The sequence below is a fragment of the Gallus gallus genome, chromosome 7 (genome assembly GCF_016699485.2).
Source record: "Gallus gallus isolate bGalGal1 chromosome 7, bGalGal1.mat.broiler.GRCg7b, whole genome shotgun sequence".
NCBI lineage: Eukaryota > Metazoa > Chordata > Aves > Galliformes > Phasianidae > Gallus > Gallus gallus.
Genome location: NC_052538.1, coordinates 33357566 through 33381077, shown reverse-complemented (window position 1 = coordinate 33381077; position 23512 = coordinate 33357566). Strand labels below are relative to the sequence as shown.

Genomic DNA, 23512 nt, shown 5'->3' with positions numbered 1-23512 from the left:
AATCTCTCTGCCATCCATACGCATTGAAAATATCATGTTCCCTGGTTGGTCTGCAGACATGGATTTGTTGGCACCAGACACGACACAGTCTGGGTTGGATACCTGAGGTCCCACAGTGGTGCTGGATTGATGCTCTCCCTGGGTCTAGGCGATGGTAAAGAAAACTCAGCAGTGAAAGAGGAGCTCTGGGGCACTTTACCTTTATTTCTGCTTCAACTTTGATAGCCAGACGTTTGATAGAAGTTCATAACGCCACTGCGACTCATCAGTTCAGTATCACTGGCGGTGCAGTCAGCAAGAGGTTTTTGGCTATTTCGCTATTTTACCTCATTAAACCCTTAACTACATCAGCCAAAGCTCACCTCTTCATTTATTTAATGAGCTACTGAGTGTTATTAATAACATAACCCTGGACAGCAAGCGGCAGCTCTCAGCCAGGAGCCTGCTGGCCGTGCTGACCCTGTGGCTTTCCCAGAGGACTGAGACCCTTCTCATGCTTCATTCCACCACTGCAGGCTGCCTGGTTTGACCACACGTCCTCCTGCACATCTTCTGCGGGTAACATTTCCCCCCCCTCCCTGCACACGAACATCTTGTTGGGAAGGGACAAACAAAGGATACTGAGAATCCTGGACAAAGATCCAAACCCACCTTCTGTTTTCCATAAAGCCCATTATTTCATGTTATGTTTGCTACAAAACAACCATCAGATAATTTTTTTTACTTATTACCAAATTCATCCAGGCTTTGACTCAGCAGCTGATGGGTGTAAGCGTCTATATCCAGTTACTATCCCTATACTTTACAGCTCTTATTTCCTGAGTGCTGTTAAGTGAGAATCTGCTGTGCTAGAGACAGTAACATGAAGGTAGCATTAATCAGTGCATCTGTCGTCTCTGTAAAGTTTAGAATAAACATATATTTACATCTCTATCTGACTATTTGTTCTTAAAATCAGGCATTACTTTTGTCACATCATTTTCAAACTCACTATTCACTATTTAGCAGTCTTCCTGCAAGACACAAAATCCATTGTGCAATAATTTCTAGCAGACTGCAGGAGTTTAAAAGTAGACAGTGTTTCCTTCAAAAAATGGAATCATCTTTCGCAGATGTAGATGTGTACTTGTTATGCCAAGATGAGACAGATGTGGCTCTATTCACTCAGGGACAGGTGCGGAGGAAGAAGAGATAAAACATTTGTAGAAAGTGTAAGCAACTGCATCGCTGTTGTTAAATAAATAAACATTCTGCCAAAATAATAAAAAAAAAAGTTTATTTGCTTATTTTTTTCCAGAATGTTTATTTTAAGCTGCAACTTAGCTGTGATTTATTCAGATTTCTGTTCCTGCGTTGATTTAGATTTATAATATGCGTTCTATATAAAAACATCTGTTTGTATGTAACTGGGGGAAGGTACCTTGGCACACATGAAGAGCACATATGCACATGCATACACGCAGCTAGTGTGTAGAAAATGGACATAAAGGTACATGCACAAAGGTGAAGGGTGGAAAAATATCTTCATTAATTTAAAGAGGCTTTGTGCATGTGTGCAAAAGGCTGGGAGAGAGAAGAGAAGCAGATGCCGGTGTTGTCTCCTGTGGATTAAGCCAGTTCAAGCTCTGGATTTCAGGACTGAAGTTGGTAACTGTCAAAGAGCCTCACTGGCCTTTGACCAAATGGACACTAACAGGAAAACTCTGTACGGTCTTCCTCACTTACCCCATGGGAAATGTGTGAAATGATTTGGAGCACGTGAAGGAGCTTGAAACTGGATAAAAGTTGGCTCCTGTTATCAGAGTCCAGGAGTGGCTGGGGAAGAGGGTCTGCAGGCAAACTGCTGGGGCTGAGGCTTGGGCTTAGCAGAGAGAGCAGGTGACTCAGGTGTTGATACACTTGTTAAATATATTGCTGCTTAAATATAGTGGTTGCTTGGTTTTTATTTTTTATTGTTTATTTATTTATTTTGGTGGTTGGTTCTTTTTTTGTGTGTTTTCATTGATGTTCTTATTTCTTATTGGCCTTCAGTCCAGCTCTCTGCAAATTTGCCATGGAAAGAGCTGAACTGAAATGCACTGTGACTTCTTCATCCAAACAAGGTGGGAATGAATTGCAGAAAACCCCCTGGCAAAGAGCAAAAGCCATCTTAAAGTTGTAATGATGGGCAGCCCACATTGTGGACTTGTTCTCCAACTGTAATAAATCCCTGTGCATGCGTGTAGACAGCAAATGCTACCACACTTCCATTGGGGACTCCTGCATTTTCCTCATCTTTGAATGTTGGGACTAGATGATGTTTATGGTCCCTTCCAATGCAAGCCATTCTAGAATTCTGTGATCTTGGACATGGGAGACATCAATGAGGGTTTTGTGATGAATAGAAAAGCCTAAAGTCAGGTCATCAGGATGGAGAGATCCGGTGGGGTTGGGGAGATGTTTGTCCTGGGCTTTTGCTGCATCACTCTGGAGAGCCTGGGCCCATGCATTGCCTGCAAAACAGTTCTTCAAGGTAGTGATTGCTAAGGTCTGCATTGCCTATTTGGTGCCCAGCTTTACGCTCATCTGTGGCCAGGTTCATTGGAGAGGCAGCTTGTAGCGTGCCAAGGACCTTGTTCCTCCCAGGGACAGCAAGTGAGAATGAGTGCAGATGAGAAGAGAGGAGTGCCATGAAGCCTGGATGGAGCTGGATTGCATTTCTCTGAAATATTTAAGTGAGCCAGGGGAGGGAGGAGGGTGGGGATGATAAGGACGGTGATGGAAGGAGGAGTGAGGATCTGCAGCTGTGTGGAGAACCAGGGGGAGCAAAAGAGAAGGATGGTGTGATTTGGGAAAAAAAAAAAAAAAAAGAAAAGAAAAAAGAAATAAAAGGAAAAAACACACACACAGATTAATTATGGCTCCAAAACAGGAATCAGAGTGGGAAACAGCAGCTGGGTGAGAGAAAGAAAATGGAAAAGATGATTTCTCATTTTAAATACATTTATTCAATCATAACCCTGCAGGAAAGTGGGAATTTGCAGCTGGGCATGGAATTGTGGTCCCTGGTCAAAGGGAAGGGAATGAGCCGTGGGCTCCAGGCAGCACTGTGTGCTCAGAGCAGGGAGAACTGTGTGGGGTGGGCAGGGCAGAACATGCCTGTGTCCCTCTTCCATGCAGCACAACTGCAAAAGGGTTTGTTTCTGTGTCAGAGCTCGGAGCAGGAAGCACATCTGTAAGTAAAGTCAAGTGACTTTTCTATTTCTACAGGCTTGTCAGCTTAAAGGTTTCTTCTTTCTTTTCTTTTTTTTTTTTTCTCTTTCTTATTTCTCAGCAAGAGGGACCCAAAGAAAAATAGCAAGTTTGTTCACCATGTGAGGTTTTTTATCCTAGCTGTTTTAGCTTGACCAGTGAATCCAGCTTAACAAAAATATTTCCCTTTGTAGGATGAACATTCAAAGACTTCACTGGTCTGCATCCAAATGTGAGATGTTACTTTGTTTGAATGCCAAGGATTGTACAAAAAAACCCAGTTACCGAGGGCATAATACTAATTGTCATGAAGTCTTTAGGAGCAGCAGTCACACACTGCTCAGTGAGAGTCAGTGAAGTTTCTCTTTTTGCATATTTCCATCACCACGTGTATGGGTCTTCTGTGTGCGTCAACAGGAGTAGGCGAAAGCAGACTTTGTGTTTGCTCCCCAGGGAAGCTGGACATGCAAAGTGTGTTGCAATGATACTATTACTTCCTGTACATTTATATTTTCTACACCCAAGCACTGATTTGCTCCTTATTTAAGCAACATTTTCTTGATAAATTAAAAAAGCAGCAATAGCCATTACTGCAGGCTATATACAGCCTCTAATATCACTTAAGCATATTACAGAATATAATATCTGGTACTTAACGACTAACTTGCATATGAAAGCTCACATAATGTCTCATAAAACCCTTAAAATGGCTTCAGTTTAAGAGTCTCTTTAAAAAAAAAACACCTTCAGGGAATATTGTAAATGAAGTAGCACTCCAGCCTTAGAAAAAAAAAAATCACACACTTGCAGAAATTTTTAATATAAATTGAACACATTAAAAATTAATTTTGCATGACCATTTCGCATTGCAGTGCCAATGCATAGTTAAGATAAGGCCTTAACTCTTCTTTGTTTAAAGTAACATGGAAACGCGTCTCTCTCTTTGTTATCTGTACGTAATTATAATTTTCATTAATCAGAAATTGGAACCCCATCCTCTTTAATGACAGCCCTGGCTGGAGATCACTGAGACCCAACCTGTTTCACTGAGGAAACTTGGTGTAAACTTTTAGCAAGCTCATTAAGGAAAGGCATGACCTTACAATTAGATATGGCTGTGCAGAGCTGCGTGCATGTTTAGGTCTTATGTTAGTCCAGGGAGAAGAATTTGGTTTGTTGGTCTGTTTTTGTCTTTCTTTGCTCACAGAGAACTTGTAGATTCTCCAGTGACGTCAATCGTCATCTTTGTAGACTCATCTGACATAAGTGCTGGCATCAAAGATGCTATACCAAGAAACAGTTTGAAGATACTACACTTCACTGGGAAATATATACAGAAGAGATCTTTACTAATTTTCCTCTTCTTCTGCAGTTTTTTGGTTGGACTCATGGCCATGGTTTTATGGCGAGGAGTTCCCTTGCCAGGTGTGCTGAGCTCTGTGCTCCATACAGGTGGTGACTGCTCTTAATGGCACTCTTCTTGACTCTTCTTAATGAGAAACACCCTAATTTTTGAGATGTCTGACTATGTCACAGCAGGCAACAGAACATTCCCTGGTTGGACTTTGTTGAGAGATCTGCTTTTTTAGTATCCAAAATGTAAGATAACTTATTCCTTTCTTATGTTATTTACCTGTAGGACTTGAATCAAGTTTATAACCACATTCTGAAAGCTTGTTATGTGCTATAAACACTTCAGAATATTATAAAATTATATTTCCTGGCATTCATCTATGTCAGAGATTAAAATCTTTGTGAATGGTCATTAATTCCATTGGAAATGTAGAAGCAAAATAATTTGCAACATGGATTTCATCACTCCTATGGCTTCTTGGTCAACAGGCCTTGTTTATATATTTCTTTGCAAGTTAGAATACACTATTTAGTTCAAACCATTTCTGACATTACAGTCATAGACTCACAGAATCATTAAGGCTGGAAAAGACCTCTAAGATCCCAAGCCCAAGACCAGCCGGCTCCACCATGCCCACTGACCATGTCCCTCAGTGCCACATCTCCACAGTTCTTGAACACCTCCAGGGTTGGGGAATCTACCACCTCCCTGGACAGGCTGTGCCAGTGTCCAACCACTCTTTCAGAGAATAAACATTTCCCACTATCCAAATTTCACTCAGCTAGTGGATGCACCTTCAGAAGAAACGCACAATAGAAGTGCTTCCTCCTCATCCACATCTTTGATCTCTTTATGATGGGTGAGTGGTTGGACTGGGTGATCCTGTGGGTCTTTTCCAACCTTGGTGATTCTATGATTTTATGTGTTTTATGCCTGTGGCTTTCTGAGGATGGGAACCTACAAGGCAGAGCGATAAGGCTGGTGAGCCATCCTCACCACACTTCATAGCTATGTGGTCCAGCATCTGGGACACAGGGTGCTGAAAGGTTTTGTGGTTTAAATGACCCCTTCATCAAACATACCCATCTACTCTCAGGGCTGATTTCAGGTCGGGTGTGCGTGTATCTGCAGAACCGCCGCCACAGATATACATGGCAGAAAGTTCAGTGTGAAAATTGTCACGTTGTTCTTTATGGGAAAGATTCTTTCTACTGCAACACTGCAAGAGAATAAAAAGAAATTATCTTTCACTGCAAGTCAATTTGTGGGACGTAATGGCACAATTTAGAAAGGAATATTGCAGACAGTAAGACCACTTGGATTAGAAGTCTTGAATCTGTTTGCAGGGCTATATATTTCTATAGCGTTGTGTTTTGTTGTGTGGGGAATTTAATAAGAGATGTAAATCTAAAAACCGCGATGGTATTGCCATAAAATATAAAAGATTCATGTATTATAAATAGATACGATAAATGAATTATTTATGTGAATGTATATCTGTGTGTGATTGTGTATATGTAGGCACACATTCACTTTTCTTTTTGAACTAATTAGTGGTGAAGTCATCTATTGTGCATTGCCCTATGACCTGTGCAAGAGCTTTAATGGCATTTCCTGCAAAGAGCTGAAGGTAGAGCCTGCTTTGTGCTGAGCTACGGCAGCTCCAACTCATTCAGGTGGGGAATACCACAGGCCATGAGCAGAACAAAGCTATCTGAAGTGCCGATGCAGCCCTGAGCACCACACTGGCAGGCCTGAGCCCCAGGCATGACATAGGGGATTGCATGGGCTCCTTCCATCACTATTTTAGCAATCTGCAGCATGTTCCTCTGCATCATTCGGCAGCAGTCGCACCATGACAACATTTTTGCTGCTCTGATTGACAATGTACTGTACGGTGTGCCAGCTCCCCAAGAGCATGTGCACTGCTCATTAGGATTAAGTCACACAAACTATTTGGTAGGCACTTAAGGCTATAGATTTCTCCTTGGTAACCTGTTCATCTAAAGATATCCGGCTATACAGCCTCCTATTTTTAGGATGGGTGGGACTCTTCTAAATAAAGGCAAGAGCAAAACAAAATTGGAGGAGGGCTCCAGAACATTAGAGAAAAATCCTATGTGACTTCAGTTATGTTATTAACTTTTCCACTTTTGCTGCAGAAGTTGTTTCTGTCAATATTTTACTTTAGCTGTGCTGAATGGGAGGAAGGAGCAGGGTCCAAGCAGATGGCTGTCAGCAAACTGATGACGGCAGTTGAGAATTAGTGTCCAAATACAGTATTTAAAACTTGCTACAGTACATAGTTTCCTGCATACGCATGCCAAAATAAATCTGGTTTGGAGAACCTTTTGGGATCTTTATTTTATTTTTATTTGGAGCTTATTCTATTAAGAACAACTAAGCAGCAGCATACCTTTGCCTTGCGGGAGGGTGACTCCATCAGATATTAGATACAGAACCAGACGAACCAGAAAGCCCTCCCCAGCGCTTCCTTGCTCCAGCTATTGACTATCTAAGCATCTCTAAGTGTTAAGATGAATGATAATTGAGCAGTAAGCATTAATTCACACCCGTTTTTTTCCCCTTACTCACTCCCCCATCCACAGGCACTGTAAAAACCCCTCCTTGTGCCTGCTGCTTTTTTTCCTCATCCAGGCAGCCCTCCTGTAGTAAGGGATGGGTACCCTCACTCTAGGAATACCTGACTTTAAATTTCCAGGATGCTGAGCAGAAAAGTTCTAGCACCCGAAACACTTCTGCTTTTAGCAGAGTGGCTATTTTGGCTTTGGGTCTGTGTGTGACTAATATGTTGTAGATACCTGGCTGCAGTGAGGTCAGAGCAGGGGCAAGCTGTCTCTTCTGCAGTGAATTAGAGGCTTACATTCATTATCTTCCAATACCTCATTAAAAAAGCTTTAATGTGGTGAACATTTGATGGTAGACAAAAGCTTTAATCTTGCGAATATCAAACACACCTGTGTTACATTTCCTCTTGCGAGCAGTTAGCAGAAACAGGTTAACAAGCTATTTTAACTCCTTAATCTGCTGAATTTGTGTGGAAACCAGACTTTCACCAGTCACCTGAGTTTGAACTCAGAAAAAAAAAAAAAAGCAGCCCGCTAACACCCCTAATTTATCAAGCTCTTTTTTCAAACTCTGACTGCTCTAGACACTTTTAATCATCTGTTTAATTTTGCACCTTTTTTTTTTATCCTGATATATTATATGCAGGTTATACTTAAGGCCCAGATTTGCCCTATTTTTCTTCCTCATCTGACCTAGATTCAAATTTACACACTGTGAAATAGCTAATAAATCCCCATTAAGGTTGTAAAAGGTGAAGGTTCAACCAATGTGCAAGTCATCAAGTTCTAATGTAAAACTGAATGAGCCTTGATATTAGCAGCAGCCTCAAAAAGTGAGGCTGAAAGGCTCTACAGGTTTCCAGCTTTTTTTATGGGAGGCCATGCTTAAATCACCTAATCCGAGACAGCTCTGCTAAGCCCGTACAACAACAGTGACAACAACAGGCCTCAATAACAGCAAGGAAAAAATAACGGCCTTCCTCCAAACATGGGATGCTGGTGATTTTAATTTGTACCACCAACACACTAAGCATTCCATATATTTTACTGCAAGTAAATGCAGTTCAATAAATATTTCCTAATAAATGCTACAACCTCTGAATACAAACATTCACGCAAAGCCCTCATAAAACTTTTCTTTTGTGTATCTCTCCACATTTCTGAAACAGAGGTGTTTTTAGTTGGCTGTTGGAGGCTCAGAAAAGTACTTTGTCAGTCCAACTTGAGAGCGTTTTTTTTTTCTTTCTAGCCATAGAAAGTATTACAATGATTTACAGAGACATGCTGAAAGTAAATTATGTTGTAAACGCCTGTCCCTTGGGTCGACAAAGAATCACAGGGAAAAAATGCAAAAAGTTTGAAATTCCCAACAGCAAAGGTTGACAGGAAAATATGGTGTTGTTTTTCTATGAGTAAAAGTAACTTTTATGTTGTGTTTTCCCATGAGAAATTATAAACTTTCAAAGGAATTTTAGTCTCTTGTATGCACACATAAGAGCAATTTATCTGGTACTGCCCCAGTGAAAACACTGTTAAGACTTTAAAGCTGTTAGAACTATGGCTGAACTTCATCTAGACTGCTACTACTTATTTGTTCTTGCTGCCTCTTCTTGTCAAAACATTTACTCAGACTTCGAAGAGTTGCAAGTTGGCAACGTGTTAATAATATTAGAATGCATTTGTGTCGGCCATGTGGCTGCAATATTTGAGTAAATTCATCACTTATTTAATGAATAATGAATTCACGAGAGTAGCTATGGAGACGTAGAACCATATGTAGTAAATTAAATGGGAACTTGTCAACGTACAGTAACAGCGAATGTCACCAAAGTAGTTTTGTCTGTTTTATAGCAGCAGTGATGCACTTACATTGAGATTGGTGTGTGTACTTTTCTTACTACGTATAGTTCAGTCACATTTTTTCACACTTAAGTTGTAACAGTGATTTCCTGTAACAGGTGTGACAACAAAGCGAGAATTTACACAAGTTACTCTTTGGTAGCAAAGGTGGAAGAACTTCAAGATACTCAGCCTGCAAGTAATTAACATCTTAAAAGATAGTTACAGAACTGCAGAGGATTGTTTATTTTTTTTTTGGAAAAGGTCACAAAAGAAAGAGGTGAATGGACGTTACTCAGATCAGTTCTCAGCTGCCCTAGAACATGATGGAAACTCCAGACATCAACGATTTCTTCTAAGACAATCAGCAGGGAAAAATCGGGCCTAGAGAACAGCAGCAGCTCCAAAAAGAGGGAAGTTAATAAGAAATTGTGAAAATAGGGTGGTGAATTATTGCAGAAAGTTGGGCCCACATTTCTGTTTGTATTCAGAGCTGTGAGCAGCTTTTTGGCCATCATGTCAGGTCTCACTGGCACTGTGTGCCCCATTCACAATGTTCAGTGGTTAGCTGTACATCTAAGAGTTGGAGGCTGAAGTCCAAGGGCCTTCGTAACCCCTTCTCACATGGATAAGAGCCCTATTTCCCCAGTGATCAGCTATTCTGATTCTCTTACTGAAGCTGTATCATATACACTGGGTTTAAGGACTGTGTTATTATGTAGTTAGGATGCAGAAGGAGGAAAAATTCCAATGACAGTTTTAAAGGAATATAACAAAATCAGATTCAAGAAAGTAGAAAACAGCCATGTAGTACCTTCCCAGGAATTTTATTAGGAATTGGGAGATGACAACTCAGGTCAGTGATTCCAGGTGGGCAGCTAAGGAAGCATTTCAGGTTGGGTGATCTTGAGCTTCCAACTCTGACAGTATCCAAAGATCTTAGAGAATCTGTATTCATAGGCTCCATCAACAAAAAGGTGATAAAAACATAATGTGCAACTAGACTGTATTCATGAAGGCGTAGATTTGGAGCTGTGTAATACTAGCAAGCATACCATATTTGTGTGCATGGCTAAGTTATACCAACCTGGAAAACATCAATGGTGCAACCTGAGTAGCTGTAGAATTTGAGATCTTGCAGAGTTGACCAGGCAACTTCACATTTTGTGGTGAGGTTCTACTTTTGGTGTAGGAAGAGAGAACTTCCTGTTAATCTAGCCAAAGGCTGTTTGCGTGTATAAGTAGACATAGCTTCATTGCAGTCAGAAATAATAACTAGCGTCACGATACTATATAAAACACAGACACTCTGCTCCTGATGGTCCCAAGGCAGGACAGTACATAGTGTTTAAGAAACAAGAGCAGAGCTCATATAGACTGGAAATACCTTAATTTTAATTTTATTAGAATCATAGAATGGCCAGGGCTGAAAAGGACCACAATGATCATCTAGTTTCAAATCCCCTACTATGTGCAGGGTTGCCAGCCACCACACCAGGCTGCCCAGAGCCACATCCAGCCTGGCCTTGAATGCCTCCAGGAATGGGGCATCCACAGCCTCCTTGAGCAACCTGTTCCAGTGCATCACCAACCTCTGTGTGAAAAACTTCCTGCTAATGTCCAACCTAAACCTCCCCTGTCTCAGTTTAAGACCATTCCCTCTTTTCCTGTTACTATCCATCCATGTAAACAACCATAAGGAGCTGTTAGAGGACTAGAACCAGCAAATATCTAGCTTGTAATGGGTTCTGCCTAGGACATCCTCAAGGCTGCAGTAATTTTAAATGCTCTAAAACACTCAGAGGTGTTTCAAGCCATAGAGAGTTCCAGTCTTGTCTCTTTTCAGGCATAAGAACCTCCAGCAAGTAGTTCCTGAAGAGCTAGTTTGTGCCTCTGAGCCCAGTGAGACTGCTGTCATGACTGTAGCATCCACCCACTGCCCCTCTGTGCACGGTAACCCAGAGCTCATCATCCTAAAGACACAAGTCAAGCAATGGATCTACTTTACAAACTTAGCTCCTGGGATCTTCCTCCTAAGATTCATTACAATGTAATTTCAGGAACCCACGTCACACCTACAAAACTTTCCTTTTATTTTTTCAGCTGTTGAGTTGTGTTACATCTCCTCATGTCACGTCACATTGAATAGCATTATTGCCTTCAGAAATGACGGGATAGAGCGTGACTTAATGTGTTTTGAATGATGTGACACTATGTGGCATATGTCATAAAATCATTGTCACCCATCAAAAAAAGTGACAGATCAAATTCAAACAAATCTTACTATATACTTTTAGTGGCTACCCAATCAAGTAAAAACAAGTATTTCAAATTGTGAGCCAAAAGCGTGGGAGTGTGACTCATTTTCGGTCAGTCCTTATACTCTTAACTTGTTGTTTTACATTTCTTCCACATTTCTTCACAGTGTTATATCCATTTGGTGGGGAAGAAACTTGTCTAGTTCATTTATATTATTCAAATATTGTTCATATTTGTCAGTCCATTATTTCTAAAAAGCTTTCATAGTCGTTTCCATGAATCATCTCCATTTACCTTATCTTTCCCGATGCCTTTGAGTTATTACTGTGTTATGAAAGTAGCAATGTTATGGAAAAGGTTGAATTTGTCATCTCGCAATGCAGCAAACGGAACTATCAAGGAAAAGGAAATAATTTTCTGTAATTCTACATCTGAAGAATACAGTATCTATTCAAAAATACCATACTAGTTTATTTCCACACTACATATCTGCTCATTGAATATTTCTCATAAGAAATGTAAGACAGGAGGGAGAAAATTAAAAATAGCTTTGCAAATGAATTGCTTCATCTTCAGACTAAACCAACATCAGTATGGGAATAAGCCCAAGCAGCTTTTCAAGATTGGAGTTGGGACAACTGGCAATATCCAGCAAGTAGTACCAAAGTATTACCATTGGAGTATTTGCAGAGTCAAAGACTGAAGCTTTCCAGAAGGGAAAGGCAGCATCATACAGTGAAGGGATGTGAAAGATAGCGTGGGTGCCATCCACCATTGTGATCACATAAGGGAACCCTGAAATGTCATAAAATTCCACTTTGATCTGTTGTCACTACTGTTGGTTGTATGGAAAATTAACACATTTAATTAACTGCCTGACCAAAGCAGCTGTTACCTTACATAGAACCTTGAACACTGATGCCCAGCATATCCCACTAGGTGTTTGAATGTGCCAGTGGCATAAGACTGATTATATTTTTACTGAATGACACAGCATGATTCTTCTTGCAACACGCTCAAGATCTTCAAATTCTTCACAGAGCCCAGTGATGCTCCAGCCCAAATTGCTTAATAATGCTGTTGTTCAGCCAACAGGATACACTACACATCAAAACATGTCTGGGCCAAAACAGCTCCTTTAGCTGCTTTCGTTCTACAAGTGTTCCTGCTGCCTAGACCATGGATACATTTGGCTTGTGATTCCCATCACTGGTAGTAGAAGTACTATTTTATTTATATTTAATTTCTATCATTTATGGCAGATGGTTACTAGCCCTAAATTTTTAAAAATTATCTTGGCTGCAGAATTTCAAATCAAAAGTGAACTATCCAAGTCAGAGGCAACTTCAAGTTCAGTTATTTTTACCAAAGTTATTTTCATAACAATGATCATCCTGTGCATGCGAGCATACAATTTTATGCATAGTTTTTTTGATGCTTGGAAGTACTTTTCTACTATACATCTCTATGTGTATAGATTTCTTTATTTACACATATGTATATATAAAGTAAGCCTTTTCTACATATATGAAATATTTATGAGTTATTATGTTATTGCATTAATGAGAAGGATATCCTGGACATAGAGGAACGTTTTGTAAATGTCATTGTCAAGTTATAAATCAATGCTTTGAAATACAGTAACCTCTGGACATGGAGAATTTTCTCTTTTAGTACTTCTACTACTGATTATCTCTCCATTTTGTTTTTGTAGTAAATGGACAGATCAATATGATGGGAAAAGGTGTTTCACTAGACGTATAATGATGAAGGATAAGCATGATAGACAGGTGCTATAACAGAAGGGAAGAAGATTGCTCACCTGTATCAGATGATTCCAGGTTCACAAAGGAAAGCTCCATCAAGGAGGGATCTCCAGAAGGAGATCCTTCTCCAGTGGCAGTCAGCCCTTAAATGAGATCTAAGAGAGGTGGAGCCAGGCTGCACCCCTTCCAGTCATACAGGTGAATTGTCTTCACCTGTGCTCCCAGGGCTGACCAGGTCCTTTCCCCAGGTGCTCAGTCAGTGGTTCAGGCTGTGACTCAACAGTTCCCATATGCCTTTCTATGCTGTGATAGCCACAGTGCACCATAGCAAGCTAAGAGTGTACACTGCGCACAGAAGAGGACAGTTTCTCAGCCAGAAAGAAACTCGCACAGCCTCACCAATTTCAGCAGAAATATTCAGGCTTAATATGTGGCCATTAAATAATATCTAACTTGCATATAGCGTTTTCTTCCACAGGTTTCAAATCATTGCAAGAGAAATAGACCCCAGTCCTGCAAACACTTATGTTTGCGTAACTGTGCATAGGGGAATAATCCCATTAAATCAATGGGATTACTCGTGTGCATAAAGTTAAGCATGTGTGTAAGTGCTTGCTGGAGCTGGGCCTGAGAGAAATGACAGGGTTTTTGAGCCACTCGTACAGCGGGTGTGAATGTTCCTATTCTGGTTGTGTAGCTTCAAACACTCCTCAAAGTCAAGTGGTATTTATAAGGAAAAAAATTGCCCTTTTTTTTCCATCAACTCAGGACATTTTAAGAATCTGTAAACAATCTATTGTCATAACACAAGCACAGCTTATAAAGAGGTCTCAATAAAGCTGAAAAAAACAGTTTCAGGCTGAATTCACTGACAGTTTGGGTGCCTACAAGGTCTTATGACGTATCCTTTCGTATTTGCAAGTTTATATAAAGGGGCTTGAATCTAAAGGTCGTAAACTATGTGTAGATGTGAATCATGCTTTATTTCTTGATAATCTTCATAGTCAAGTTGAAGTAGAATTGAAAACTAAAAGAAGCAAACCAATAGAAATAGCAATTATGAAATCAGGAAAGAAAAAGCAGTCCTGTTTGTACATAAAGAGAAACCAATTCAGCCTAAGTCAGGGGGCGCAAAAGTTCGCTGTGTAGGCAGGAGATGACTGAGTCAGAAATATTTTGGGAAAAGAGCAAAGATGGTAGAGAATGCAATGCTGTGCCTAAAAAATCCTGTTATCCATCCAGAGAACAGCTAAGGACTTAGGAACAGAAATTGAGTGAACTTATCTACAGTTCCTCTTTCAAAGAGTCATAGAATGGCTTGGGTTGAAAGGGCCCTCAAAGATCATCTAGTTCTAATCACCTGCTTCAATTCTCAACCAGAATTTAAACACTTCAGTTCTTAGGGTAGATAAGGTCAAGGTAGATAAACCCAAGCAAGGATGTATCTGCACATCATATTCATAGCTCCATAACTAACATATTAGGTGAGTATCCCCCAGAGATCAAGAACTGGTGACTGAAACTGGAGAAATTCAATTTATCCTTTCACTATTTTGTTTATTGAATAAACCAATGATTTATACTATGTTGACTCAGACCCTTGTGCTGCAGAGCAGACCCTTGAAAACAGCCAGACTTTGAAATACACACACAAATATTAATATACAAATTATTAGTATAAAATAGCAAATATGAGTAAGTGACAGTATAAAGCAGACCAGAACTAGCCTGGCCCCTATATATTACAGAAATAAAAGTAGAAAATTGTGTGTGGTCTTCCTCTGATGCCATACTCAGGATTTTTATTGCAAACACCTTTCTTCAAACACCCATTTAACATGCATCCATCTGTCAGGCGACGTTTTCCACAGCAGTGTTAATGTGCATGTGCCCCCTTCCACTTTGGTAGTTCACACCTTTAACTAGGGCTGGAGCCAGAGTGAAATAAACAGGCTTCCACAGTTTGAGTATGAAAGGCTCAAAAACGTGAGAGACGCTCCATCAAAAAGAAGGGATAAAACAAAAAACAAAGGACTGAGGAAGGGCAGAACACAGGTTTGAAAGGCAATGGGCTTTAAAACCATTCTTGCAGATATCTCTTCTGGAAAGTAAGAATGATGAGTGATGAGTAATAGCTTGGAGACAGAATAGAAAGTAGTACCTGATGAACACATTCATTGACTGAAAGAAGAACCCTTTGCTCAGCTCACAAGCAGATGCTGTACCTCAGCTTGTTTAAAAGACTTCTGGTTTTAGAATGCTTGTCCAGAAAGGCTTAAGAAGAATTCTGCTTAAAAAGACTCCAGGAAGTTTTAGGAAGAGCTCCTCAAAGACTGCATCATTCTAAGCTTTAAGTTTCCCTATGGCATTTTACCTTTCTTCAGAAGAAAAGAAATAAATCAGGGAGATATGAAACTTGAAAAAATACGCCATGAAAGTTACCACCTTAATGAAATATTAAAAATGCATCAGGAATACAGTTCTGGCATTAAAAATAAACAATAACATTTCCTCCTAGTTACGGTTCACTTCAATTCTTTAAAAATTAATTATTACCTCTTTAAATATTTGATTAAATTAGATTTGGGTGGGTTATCGCTATCCACAAAATACACGTTGTTGTGTATAAATTTGCTTTCTTCAGTTTCTGACATGTACGGGCGTGTTGTATGGCTGTACGATTATTAGAAAACTAAATTCAATGGCTCTGTTCTGGCAGTTTGCAAAACATATACTACAAACTATGTACTGAATCCTGTCACTTTGGATGAAAATGCAGTATTATGTTAGAAATCTCTAATAAAAGAGGAAAAGTAAAGCAGCAGAATTACATTATACTTGGGACTTTCACATCGTATCTTATCATGTTGGTATATCTCACGTGGTAGAAAGGCCACATTATTTTTAAAAATGGTTAATTAGGATTTGGGGATAATAGCCTAGAAATCATAAGAAATTGCTAGACACATAAAGCCTATTCTGCTCTCAATGCATGAGGATTTATAACTATGTAGATAGCAAGGAGAGAATAAACCCTGTAGCATGTCCTAGGAGAGGTAAGACAATTATTTCTCAAGTATTTTGATAAAAGCAAATTAGTATGTCCGACTGGATAAATAAGAAATGCTGTTGGGTGGCTGCAGAGGCTGATATAGAGTTATAAAATATTAATTTAAGTGAAACACATATATTATAAAGGTAGTCTGTGATGATAATAATAACAATAAATCTTTTCTCTCCTTTTGCCCATATTTTACACATAGATTTAGGGCTGCTGGGGTGCTGGCTTGGCAGTCTAGTTCCCCTTTATGATCAAACAACCAAACAATAGCAAAAGGTTTTTCAATCTTTTTCCTTTTTCCCTGTTGGAGGAGAGGATTTGAGAATTAAGAGAAAGACTGTCAGTCCTTGGCCTCCATAGCAGTATTGCTAACAAGAAAACACAGAGGGAAAGGGTTTTTCTTGGCACTGGGGATGAGGACGCGTACCAGCAGTGTTGCGACTCAGTTCAATCTGCCTGGACCAGAGCGGAGTCAGCAGGGATTCTGGTTGTAAGAGACCCAAACTAAGTTTAACCACGTGATTTAGGGGGGAAAAAAAGGGATTCAATGCAACATGTGCTAAAACCTCAGTAACCCAAATTTTACTTAATAAACTTCCCTTTATAAAGAAGATATGGTGGTTGGCAACTGCCCATAGCAGGGGGGTTGGAACTGGCTGAGCATTGTGGTCCTTTTCAACCCAGGCCATTCTATGATTCATAACTGAAACAGCTAAAAAGGTGCATGCTTTTAGAAAGATCAGCTGAAGTGAAACTACCTGGAACCAAAAGTTCTTTCTGTTTTGTGCTTCTTCAATAGAGAAATGACTGAGTTATAAAACCAAACAGAAAACAAGAATGTTTGTGTTTGGGGAATGTAAATTCTTTTTTCAACTACATTGAGAATATCCAACTTAATCCTTGGGAAGTCAGCATTTAAAAAAAAAAAAAAAAAAAAAGACTCTTCTTTTAAATTAATGTCACAATATCACAATGCCAACATCTGGCTCCTGACAGTATACATGTCACATGGCTGCTTTGAAATGGTAATTGACTTTGTAATAAAAATAAAGAGTAGGTGTCTTCAGGCAAGCGTTCTTCCACATCCTTCCCATTGGTTATGCGTAGCTCAGACTTCAGTGTTTAAATGCTGTTGAACTGGTACAGTGGATAGGATTTCGTGTCACAGTACGCATCCTCTCATCATTAAAATGCACAAGTAAACATCACCACTTTTCCTTTGAAGAAGAGTACCCATCAGGATACGTACTTTATGCCATATACATCTGATAGCAACTCAGCTTCCTGCACTGATTCAAACAGCTTTACCTAGTACTTATTTTTTCAAACTGAGATGCCTAACTTTGCAGAAAGACTAAGCTGTTGGCATGAAATGCACCCATCTACCCAAGCAGCACAGTCTTCTCAGCCTAAAATAGAACTAGAGTGGACTGAAGAGGCTGCAAAAGGCATTCATCTGCCCTTTTCTGTGAAGTAGAGACACCCAAATAATAACAGCAAAATCCGGAGGAATATCAACTATCTTGTGGAGAATGAGAAAGAAAGTGCCTGGAAAACCAGCCTGCAGATTGAACTCTCTTCCTGCTTCAGAGCCATTCTTGGGTGCTTCAGCTCAACAGCTATACACAGCTCTGAAGCACTCAGAGTGGTAGGGAAGGAAGCTGGGCACAGGCAATAGCATAGGAAAAACATTTTCATCATTATATATGTAATAATCCAAGCTTCATTTGCATACTTTGATTTTGCTGTTCGGTAAGGTTTGGTCCCCGTGGCATTCAGTAAGGTCACTTGAGGGGCATTGGGAAGTAGCACGGAGAGGCAGTGGGGAGAGCTGGCCCATGGCCAAGGAACCTGCCCAAAATTGGAAATAAGCTGTTCTTGTTTTTTGGGGGGGAAAAAGGGAAAAAAACAAACAAACAAAAAAAAGACCGCTTTGGATGGGAAGGCTGTTTCCACAGCCAAGAGGAATTATTTGAGTTGGCTAATGTAACACGGCCAGTTGAGCCTTTGCCTTTCGTATCATTACTTGCCTGCCTCCCTCCTCCTCGGGGCAGTCTGAAGGAAGGGAAGGAACAGACAGATGTTCCTGGCCTGTGCTTCTGGGATGTTAGAGCACATCCAAGAGATTTGTCACTCTCCAGAGGCACCCAGGTGGGAACTGGAACTCGCTGCTGGGTCGTGAGGGTCTCACTGTCATCCTGGGAAGTTGTTAATGAAATCCCAGGACTTTTCCAATTGCAAAATAAATAGGAAAAATAATAAAACAAAAAAGGATAAAACAACAACAACAGGAAAAAAAAAAACACAAATTTATGTGAAGGGAGGGAAGATGCATTCATCTTCTCTACCACTTCTGTTGCTTTTTGTTGCCCTTAGAAAAGCAGGCTGGTCCAAACAAGAAGGAGGTGGCTTCTGGCCATTCCTCTTCTGCCATTCTTACAGTAAAAGAAAAAAAGAGAAAGAGAAAATTGAATTTTTAGTCAACAGTTTTCACAAAAGACCAGGATCCTGTCCTGCAAACCCCAGATGGAATGGCCAGGCAGGTCCCTATGGGATCCCAGTGTTTCAGTGGCCCAGGTCATTGGAGTTTTGGGTTAAGGGAGTAGTAGGTGGCAAGTTGGCATCAGTTTGTGTTGCCCTGGTGGGTCTCACTGTCTTCTGCAGCCCAAGAATACTTATATCCACATAGTAATGATGAAGATTCATTTGTAAGGATGAAAACCCCATAAATTCTGGTGTGATTTATTCACTCAAACCACACAGAGCATGCAAGATAAAGTCAGATCATACAATCTAATGAAAAGTAGGTTCTGGCATTATTCCACCTATCACAGAACTGTCCTCAGACTGGAAATAAAAGCTCACAGCATTCTGCTCCTCAAGAGTAGGCACCATTACTTTAGGAAAAGGAAATTAGTTATGGTGATATCAAAGCTATAGGTCATTCTCAGAGAGACATCTTTCCAGTTTTTAGGGGATGATGCAAAGTTGAATGTCATGAGTGCGTGGGAACCATCAGCAAATATAACTAGCTACAAAACATCAACATGGCTGACATTAATGGCTCAGAATAGAGTCGATTCTGCATTTTTTTTCCTCCACCTTTCCTCTCTTCCTGTTGTCATGTGAGGCACACTCCCAGCCTGAACACATCACATAATTCCTCTTTGGTTCTCTCGTTGCAGCTCATATGTCCTTCATTCTCACACCATATTTAAAATCACTACATAATTCAATTTTTGTAGGAACACATTTACTCCCCTGTATTCATCCCAGAGAAGGAGGAATTTTTTGATGATTTTTTTTTCTTGCAGTGCTCATTCTCATGCCCTTTCCCCTCTGCAGTGACAGTCAGTCTTCCTCTGATCTACTCAAAAACAAAGAATAAATGATAACATACTGCTGTCGGTGCTATATTTCCTCGTAATTGATATACTTACTTCCTTTATAGAGGTGTTTTACCTTTGGACCTCTTTTTCAAATAAAGTGGCGCGCTATCAGCAAGATATATTCAAGAGCAAAAACATAGGTAAGACATCAGACCTTAAAGTTACCAGTCTCTAATAGGACTGCAGAAAAGAAATGGTGTTTCATTATATATGAGTCTTACACCATTTAAAAATATGTGAAAAAGGTAAAAAGGTCTTTTTGTGCAATAATTCTGCATGGGTCATCCCCTGTGATGTTCAGGAGGTTTTCTGTCTTAGGCATACCCAAATGAAGTTAATGTACTCACTTAAATCTCCATGCTTGCTGTCCCTTCTGTCCTTCCAGCAGAATCTCCTCCATTTTCCTATCACCAAACTGAAACTCAGTTATTTCTGCTTCACCTCCATCAAGCACACAAATCCAAAGCCCATCTACAACCTCACGTCCCCAACATCAATGAGAAGAACTTTCTGTGTTCTAGAGATTACAGCATTTTAGTGCTTGTTTTTTAATCTATTTTAGTATGCTTGAAGTCTGGAGCTCTTGTTGGGATATCACTCAGCACTATAATTAATTACCTTGTTTACTTTACGCAGAATTTTTCTTTTATTGGATAGTAGTAGTCAGCAATTGGAAGTGAACTCAGAGATCTAACTCCGTGTCTTCTGGAAGTGATCTAACTGTTGGATCAGTGTGTCCCTGGCACATTTGTAGAACAAATTCATATGTCGGTTTCCACAAAGTACTGGTAGTGTCTCAGCTTGCCAGCTCTTCCGTTCTCCTGCAAATGAAACAAAATTCCAACTTTAAATCCAGCCTCTGCAGCCTGTTCCAAGATTGAAATTCAAATGTGCAGATCAGAGGCCACCTCCTATCACCACGTTAGTTTTGGTTAATCAAGAGCTTAGATGGACGTGCGTTTTCAGATGTGGATTGGTATTGTGGGAACCCGACAAAATCATATCGTGAAAATTTTCAAATGTGCCAGTGATGTTTTGAGAAGTATTGATCTCTTGTGGTTTCCATAATTTAAAACACCTTCTGGATCAGGTAAACTCAACAGACTGGCACACCCAGTTGAGCCAAGTTTTCATGCTTTATATCTTATAAACTGAATAAAGAGAAAAAACGAAAATGTTCAAAACAGATTTGCTTAGCAAGCCCCACATTCACTGCTGCAGTGCCTGCAGAAACTTCACCCAAAACAGTGGAACAGCAGTTCTCTTTAAATCAGGCCCTTAATTTGCATCCTGTAAACGGTTTCAGATTTTGACTGATCAGAAAGCCCTGCCCCAACAGGAATGACATAAGATATTTCACAGTGTATTATAAATAATACTTTTAAACTCAAATAAACGAGGTCTCTGAGCATTTTTTTTCCTGAAAAGTTCTACTATATTTATGAAAATTTAAATATGCCTCTTGAGAACCAAAACCATCACAGCAAAGAAAACAACAGGACGAGACACGAGAGCACTTGTATTCTGAGCACAAAGACATTTTAAAAGAAGACAAAGCCTGACATTTGCCCCATTTTAGGTGAACAAAAATACATAAATAAATTACTAAATAGGCTTATTACAGAGTCATTCTGCTTTTTCATATACCTACAGTGAAAATGAATCATATTTTAATGCAGGAAAACCAGGTGACAACATATTTGAATTCTGTATAAGATAATGAGCTGTATTTTCATTTGAGATGTGTCAAAATAAAATACCACTGGGAGAAAGTGTGTCTTACTGAATCCTTTATAATAGGCAACATAACCAGCAATGTGTGAAACCAGAGAAATTCAAAACCGCATACTAAGAATCACCTTTAAAAGGTGGCGAGAATCTTTTAATTCTTTCCAGCTCTTCTTTTTGGGATGGACCACGGAGAGGAGAACCCTCACAAAGATTTTGGGGTCCACTATGGGAACAGTTCTTCTATATTGCTATTTTTGATAATGAAATGCTCACCTGATGGTACAAACCCTAAGCTGAGCCGCCTGAGATTTGGACTGTGCACAAACAGACAGACCTTGAAACTCGCTCTAATAAAACCAACACTTTTCTTTTTCTCTTTTTAGTTATTTCAATCCCTGCCGAGTCTGCATGGCAAAAAAAGAAAAATAGACAAAAAGGGGTTTTTTTTTGTGTATAAACGTGTAAATGAATGAAACGCAAACATGCCTCACTGCCCTTCCCAAGGTGGATAAATGACCATCATATGTCACTCTGAAATGGAAAAGTCCTAGGGACTTATAAAGTCACAGAATGGCTTGGGTTGAGAAAACCGTAAAGATCATCCAGTTCCAGCCTCTGCCTTGGGAGGGACACCTCCCACCAGACCAGGTTGCTTAGGGCCCCGTCTGACCTGGCCTTGAGCACCTCCAGGTATAGGGCACCCAAAGCTGCTCTGAGCCACCTGTGCCAGGGCCTTGCTATCCTCCGAGTATAAAATTTCCTCCTTACATCTGATCTAAAATTACCTTCTTTCAGTTTAAAACCATTACCCCTTATAAAATGTTTCCACATTTATTATAAGCCCCCTTTAAGTACTGAAAGTCTTCCTTCTCTTTTGACATGAGTGTTTAGAGCAAAAAAAGAAAAAAAAAGAAAAAAAAAAGGGCAGGGCCTTGGGTGCAGACTGTGCTGCCTTGCAGCATTGCACTGTCCTCCCTCAATGGCTCCACACAACCTCACATCATGTTAGAGACGTTCCATCACCCTCCTGCACTGCTCAGCTCTCTCCAAACTCAGATGGGTGACAGATGCTTTTTCCCCTCCACCCCATTTTTTTTCAACGGGATAAAAATAAGTGATTTAAAGGAGTCTTTCTCCAGTACCCAACCAGCTAGCCCTGCCTAATATTTGTAGTCTAAATAATCGCCATATGTGGCAGTGGAGTACAAGTCTGTGGGCTTTTTTTTTTTTTTTAATAGAAGTTAATCCAGCTTTGAGCTGGATTAATTCCCAATGAGGCTTGGGGACAGACAGCTGTTTCTCTTCTTTTGCATGGAAGCATTGCCCTCAAAAATCCACCTATACTGATCATCTTCCCTGATGCGCACAAGTTGTGCCTATTTTTGAACTCTTGTTCACATTCAGGGACAGCATTGCAATAATCTCTGCTTCTCCAAAAAACAAACAATAGGAAAAAAAAAGTTATGACATTTGGAAATCTTTTGTTGACTATTTAGCCGTGGCATAAGAAAGGCTGCAAAGCTCCCATCTCATCTGGAGAGTTGGAAAGGAGTAATATTTGCAAAGGGGACACTGGACAGGAATATCAGTCTGTAGGGCAACAGCAGAGCCAGATAAATCCTGTACTGACTCTTAAGACTCAAATCTCACAGAACAATTTTTAAGGAAACAAGCCTTAAAGTGCTTATTTACCCTGCAGCAAGCAACAACCATTGGTGAAAATAACAACAGGAAAGAAGAGGGGCAAAAGACTAAACCAGATGCTATTCCCAACAAGTAACTTGCATTTTCCAACTTGCTAGTACTAAAAATTGGGTGACTGCTCTGGTAGAGTTACACACGCTTCCATATTACTCCTCATCTTGAGTACCCCCCAAACCATATCTTCATCCAAGTATATTATAGTTTGGCTGACAGGCAGGGAGGGTGTATAGTATCCAATCAGCTCAGTTTGATTATCAGAGAACATTATTTCCAAAGTAAGGCTAAAAATCATACCTGAGGCCTGAAGGTAGAAGCATTTTCTTGGCAAGATTTAAATATTTGTCTCTGCTGTTTTGTTTTCTCAAATGGATTATGTAAGCAAGTCAACTCATACCTAACATGTGTCTCAGTTTGTGTTTGTTCTGCTTTTTTATTGCCACATTTGAAAATTAATAATTCAATGTTCTAATATTAGCTGTCATCTTAGCTGTGATAAAATTAATAATTCATCAAACTGATATCAAACAAATGGCACCTTTTTATGCTGGATGAGAAATATACTTTGCTACGTTTTGCAGAGCTAAATTTGG

At 39.9% G+C, this 23512-nt stretch overlaps 1 long non-coding RNA gene across 18 annotated transcripts in view; it reads right to left on the bottom strand.

The window, feature by feature from the left end:
• Nucleotides 1-1559: 1559 nt before the first annotated feature.
• LOC107053852 overlaps nucleotides 1560-23512 on the bottom strand; it is a 195570-nt gene continuing 173617 nt past the window's right edge. For 13 of the 18 annotated variants that reach the window (XR_005861391.2, XR_006939932.1, XR_006939934.1 and 10 more), the window contains 4 exons: nucleotides 21492-21622; nucleotides 20106-20308; nucleotides 19835-19891; nucleotides 18825-19465 (listed from right to left, as the gene is read on the bottom strand). This is a non-coding gene — a long non-coding RNA (uncharacterized LOC107053852). Of the gene's footprint in view, nucleotides 12067-13093; nucleotides 19466-19834; nucleotides 19892-20105; nucleotides 20309-21491; nucleotides 21623-23512 lie in introns of those variants that run through there. The other 5 variants (XR_006939930.1, XR_006939931.1, XR_006939929.1 and 2 more) reach the window with 2 other exon arrangements.